General features: G+C 52.4%; 1 protein-coding gene across 2 annotated transcripts in view; it reads right to left on the minus strand.

The window, feature by feature from the left end:
* Nucleotides 1-1,477, minus strand: part of RFTN1 (raftlin, lipid raft linker 1) — a 200,644-nt gene extending 199,167 nt beyond the window's left edge. Inside the window, exon 1 of one of the 2 annotated variants that reach the window (XM_004419947.3) lies at nt 1,216-1,477. The gene's annotated coding sequence lies outside the window, so the exon portion shown is untranslated. The remainder of the gene's footprint in view (nt 1-1,215) is intronic. The other variant, XM_087430595.1, reaches the window with a different exon arrangement.
* Between the last annotated feature and the right edge of the window lie 4,523 nt (nt 1,478-6,000).

Here is a 6,000-nt window from a genome sequence, read left to right on the forward strand (position 1 = left end):
CCTGGCAGGGCCTCACTTATCCTGAGATGACACACCACGGCAGGGGCTGGAGGAGCCTAGCCTGACTGAGCGACCAGCATCTGAAAACAGCTGTACCAATTACGAGAAGGGGCTGTTGCTGAAAACCAGGGCAGCCAGTCAAACATAAGGATTTGTGCCAGACTTTTTTAAAAAATACTTTTTGTTTGTTTGTTTTTAAGCCCCCTCACAAACTCACTGACACCACCCAGCGTCCCTGGGGATCACCCACAACCTCACAAGTGCAGCCCAGCGCGAGCAACGGGGCGGCAGCAGGGAGCGCGCCTGGGTCTAGCACCTTGGCCTCCACGCGGTTCTCACTGGCAAAGACGGCGATACCCTAGGTGAAGGGCACGAGCCCTGGCGCGGGAGAGGGTGTGCATGCCTAACAACGCGGCTTCCTGAAATATACGCCACCACCACCCGCCCTGACCCACACCCACCCTGGCGTCCCTTGAGCCTAGGAAAGTGGATTAGGACGAGAGAGGAAACCCCCTTACAGAAGGGGAGAAGCCCATTTTCAGTGCTGGGGACTCCCTGCGCCCCGAGTCTCTGAGCCTCCAGTGACTGCGGCGCTTCCTCTGAACGCGCGACACGTCTGCTCCCACCCATCCAGCACCCCTGCCACGGGAACAAACCCACCTCCCAGGGCGCATGCAGAAGGGCAGCCGGAGCCGCCTCCACCCCACCCCACCCCACCCACCCCACCCCGCTCCGCCCCAGCCTCGCGCCCTCCCGAACCTGGAGTCCACGGCCAGCTCCCGCCTGGTCTTTGCCAAGGAACCCCTGCAGCAGTGTCCTAGCCCCACCTGTAGCCTTGAAGCTTCCCCTCTGCTTCCTTCCTAGGGGACCCCGAGCCTGCAGAGTCCGTGACCCCCAACAGACTGCTCTGGGGTGCCTCTCCCCGTGGCGCGCCAGGGATGAGTTTTTTTTCTTTTTTTTTTCAAAAAAGTTGGCCCAAGACCGCTGCGTCCCATGGATCGGGGCCCCGACCCCATCCGACCCGGGCTGGGGGTGCGCGGGGCGGGGAGGTGGCCCTCTGGCTACCCTGGCGCCTGGGAAGCACGCCCCAGCCCCAGCAACCTGCAGGGAGGCGCCACGCGGGGCTCCCCTTGCCCGCCGGGGTCCCGGTCCGCGGGGCCAAATAGAGGGGCCTGTGCGCGCCTACACCCCAAGTCCTGCCGCGCGCCCACCTACCGTTCGGGACCAGCTGAGGAGAAGGCGCGGGCGCGGGCTCCCTGAGACAGCGTGCTCCGTCCCGGGAGGAAAGTTTGTGCCATACAGAGCCGGCGGCGCGGGGAAGGCGTGGGCGCCAGGGGGTGGGGGCGGGGGGCGGCGGCGCGGCGTGCTCGGGTGTCCGTCCCTCCCGCGACCGGTGCGTCCGTCCCTCCGCGGAGCCCGCGGCCGCCGCGCTCCCGCTCGCTGCGCCCTGAGCCCGGCGCGCTCCGGCTCCAGCCCCGACGCGCCCCCGCCGCCGCCGCGCGTCCGCCGGCTACACTTCCTCTTCCTCTGAACTCATGTGCAAAATATGCTGCGCTGCATCTTCTGGGGAGCCGCGCGGCCCCTGACAGCCGCCGCTGGAGCAGCCGGCCCGCCCGCGCCCCTCCGCGCCCCGCGGCCCCTCTGCGCTCCGCACCGCCGCCTCCACGCGGCCCGCAACCGGCGCGCCGCACTCGCCGCCACGCCGCAAGCAACCCTTACTGCCCCTCCGCGCAGAGGTGTGAGGCTCACAGACCCATCCTCTCGATCCCTCCTAACCAAGGTTGTGTGCCTCAGGAGCGCGCATGGGGGACTGGGACCCTCCGTATTTGAGCGGGGTTGCTGGAGGGCGACTGCCACCAAGGTGCTCATGGCTAGAGGGTGCGAGGACTATTAGGAGAGGACCATTCCTCCTCCCATTCCACAGGTGGGCCCATCCCCGGACATATAAGTTGTTTCTTGGGAGTTAGTGCTTAGAAAGAGGGACAACGCCACTCTCCCCTTGCCACACTCTGTTCCACCTACTTCAGGTGTCCAGAAGGTTTGAGAACATCTGGGGAACCATCCTGGCCTGCAACTTTACACTGCCCAAGGAGACAATTACATATATAAAAAAAGTGCCAGGCCAGTGCTGCCTTAGTAAAGTGAACATGTGAAGCATCTCTTCTTCACGTTCTTCTTGGAAATTTTGAACAAGCAAAATTACAGTGTAGGGGTTAAGAGCAGGAGCCCTAGAGCCCAACAGTCTGGGATGGCCTGCTGGCCGAGTTACTTACTCCTGTGTGACTTGAGTAAGTGACTTAACTGCTCTGGGCCTGTTTCCTCATTTGTTAACTAGCACTTCCTCATGGGTTGTATATATAAAGTGTTTAGGGAGTGCTTTCTAACTTAGCTATTATCATTGACATTATTATCATTAATATTATTATAAGGGGACTGGAACAAGACAGCTAAAATAATCTAATTATCTACATTTTCCAGTTCTGCAGGGGGGGACTTAGGCGTTGAAGCCCACAGGGTTCAGCCCACAGGAGGGCTGATTTCGGCCAAAACAGTGTTTTAATGAGGTCCTTCTGGTACTAATAACGCCCCCCAGGGGGGAAGGAAGCACTATTTTGTTTTCAGGAATTCTTGTTACCACAGCTTCTCAGAGCTTTTCTTCCTTGTTTTCTTTATCCGTAGCCATCCGGATTCTGTGTTCCTTCCCCCTCCCCCACCACCCTTTCATTTCTGTTTTTGTTTTTTGTCCCTTTCACTTTCCACCCCACCACTTGCTGGCATCACTCACCACCACCACCTCCCGTTTCCCCCACTCTCTCCCCTGCTTGGCTTGCCATCTGGGAGAAGATGATAAGACCAGATGACTGCCCAAGTCTAGGTTCAGACAGTAGTGTGGGGACCAGTGCCCAGTGGCACCACTGATGGTTTTGAACACCCACTGATAAGGCTAAAAGGAGGGATCTTTATGTTATTTATCCACCTGAGGCCTGGAGTTATTGTAAGGCAGGGCCCATCTGGAATCTTTCTGATCCTTTCTGATCCTTACATTAGAGAAAGAAAATAACGTTTATAGGTGTTAGCCAGTAGTTCGAAAGCAAGTACGGAGTATTTAAAAGAAGATAAAGAGAAAAGGGGATAAAGGCAGCGTAATTTGGTTGTGGATGAGGGCGAAGGTTGATTTCTTTTAAACAAGTAATTTCTACTATATAAAATTTTTACAGGTAAATTTTTTTTAACACCAAGTCCTTGGGGTTAATAAGTTATTCTGATTGTTTCCATTTTCTTCCACTCAACATTTTCCCGAGTACTAACAGTGTGTAAATGTCTTAACTATCTTTTTTCCCTGCTTGGATCTTCATTTTTTAGGGTTTTCTAGAACTCTCGACCTTTCTTCCTAGATATTCTGATGCTTCCCACCTGGTACATAGTAGGTGTTCAATAAACATTTATGGAATGAATGGATGAGTCATTAGCATACAGATCTTTTAAGGCTCTGTGTAACCTACATTGAACAATTATCCGGAGTATTCTAATCCTCATTTGCCTGGAATATCTAATGAGGAGCCAATGTTGGGTTCATTTGTGTTGTGTAGAGGTCACCTCAATTTTCCACTTGGCTACCATGGACTGGCCAGCCAGGGGATAGATCCTGGGCAGCTGGGCCTCACCTCTGACTGACCTCCCCTACCCAGCGTCAACCCCAAAGATGCTGGAACTGTATCCTGGTGGGTTACCTTGGCAACCTCACAATGTCATCTGTTAGAATGTCCTAGGGCGGCAGCTTTTAATTCTATCACAGCGGTCTCATCGGGGGTCATGTAATAGTGCTGTTTTTCCTCTGCTCACACTTCCTCCCCCTATGATTTAACACTAAGTACTCTGGGAGGGAGTCGAACACGGGGAAAACCAAGCTATTACAGCACGACAGGTCACAGATGGCCCCAGAACTGGGATCCCAAGTGTTTGCAGTCAATAAAACGCAGGCCCCAAGTTAATGGGGAAGCTAGTCCTCCTCACACCTCCTCCCCGCCCCAAGGAAGGGAGAGAAGTTAAGCCAGCCTAGGCAAGCATAAGAAGCAGCCGTGGCCAGACTGTACAATTCTTGTAACAGCTCAGTTGAAGGAGCCCCCCACTGGAGCAATTCTCTCTCTTGGCCTCAGCAGCATCGCCCCACTCTGGAGATGGATTAGGCCGTGGGTACCAGCAGCCGGAGCAATTTTGCTGCATCCCAGCTCCACTGAGGCTTGGATGGAAGGAGAATCCCAGCTAACCCTCTGTTCTGCTCACCTTCTTTTCATCCCTAACCCCCACCCTGCATTTTCACCGCGCTCAGCGCCCCCTCCAACTTAGTTCAAAATAACTCAGTCCCCCGTTATCCTGTAGAGAGCAAATAATAACTTATGCAGAAAATGGACCCATCAAAAGCTTTGGAACCCGAAGAGCTCTTGTCCTAATTGTTTATTTGCTGGACCATGAAACCCAGACCTGATACAGGGCAGCTGAACAGCAACATTTCAGGGCTAACGGGAGAGATAAGCAAACTCATGTATGCCCTGGAGGTACAAGAATTATTTATCTTTATCATCATGGTTAATATTTTAAGTGGGTTTGCAGCCACAGTGAGATCACAGTTTGGCCAGCTGCTCCATACTAAATGGCTTTGGCCCCATGTAGGGCGACACTTGTTTCTACAAGGAGGTGTGGTGGCAAAGGCTGAACTTCTGTGCCCCAGAGCCAGTCGTTTCGGAGGAGCCGCCTGCTCTTTGTTCATTGTGACAGGAACAGCCTCACAGACACACCACTGGCAAGACCGTGTTGCCCCTGGTCACACTGGAGCGGGGAACACTCGTGCCAGTGTCCAAACACGCCCTGTCAGACCCTCAGCGGTGTGGGAGTGTGAATGGGGTGGGGGCAGGGAGCCTGTTAGGATATTTTACATGGATGCAGTGATTGGCCAGGCCAGGGACTTTTGTCCAAAGTCTAGCCAAAGTAATACTTTGCAAATGCCACCCACAGGCATCACCAATTTGAGGAAATGTTGGATGATCGCCAAATGTTCCATTCATCCCATTACAAAAAAAAATATATTGTTATTCTGCTCCTGAATCCACTCCTCATTTACCTCTGAATTCCCAGTCTGTCAGACAGACAGTTCAGGGGAGCAGGGGCCCTCCTGTGGCTGAGAAAGAATTTGCTCTCTGGAGTAAAGAGTCACGAGTCTGAATTTCAGGAATATTGTGTGAAGCACACAGCTATTGGCAGCCTTGTTTCCCTCATGCAGCCTGAGGAACCCTCTGGCTTTACCAAAAGCCATTCACATCCACACTCCTTCACTGGTTATTCCATTCGTGGGACATATTGACTTGCATTTATGAACAAACTTTAATACCAGAGATAGAAAAAAATATATATATGAATATGTAGGAACCCTATATATTCCATAGATGTCAAAAAAAGGAGATCGTGGAAATAAATCATTAAACAAATGGGGGGATAATATTTTGATACATTAACTGATGTGAATTCCCTTCCACCACCACTCCTTCCCCTTCCCCCACTGCATTTCTTATTACACTGTACTGACCCTCTTCTCATCAATTTAGACAGTTAGAGAAGATATAGTTTGTCACAAGGGAGAGTTATCATCACAATACCAGAAAAAAAAAATGTCAAATTCTTGGCTTTTGAGTTTCAAAAGTCAAGGTCCAAATATAAAATGAAAAAGATAGGTGAAAATATGAAATCAAGTGGAACCATTGTCCCCTATCATATCTCCTTTCCTTCCCCTACCCACCCACTATCCCATACACACATACCTTCCAAGAATAGATTAGAGGTGCCAGATTGCAGCAGGGAGAGCCAGAGATCAGGATAAAAGTCAATAGGGAGCAACTGGTAGGACTCAGGGACTGACCAGAGCCGGAATTCAGAAACCCACCTCCCTCCAGTCAAAAGAGACTCATCCATCCATAACACTTGAGAACCCTGTGGACAACTAGACAA

This window comes from Ceratotherium simum, chromosome 5 (assembly GCF_057802395.1).
Source record: "Ceratotherium simum simum isolate JZ-2026a chromosome 5, ASM5780239v1, whole genome shotgun sequence".
Lineage (NCBI taxonomy): Eukaryota > Metazoa > Chordata > Mammalia > Perissodactyla > Rhinocerotidae > Ceratotherium > Ceratotherium simum.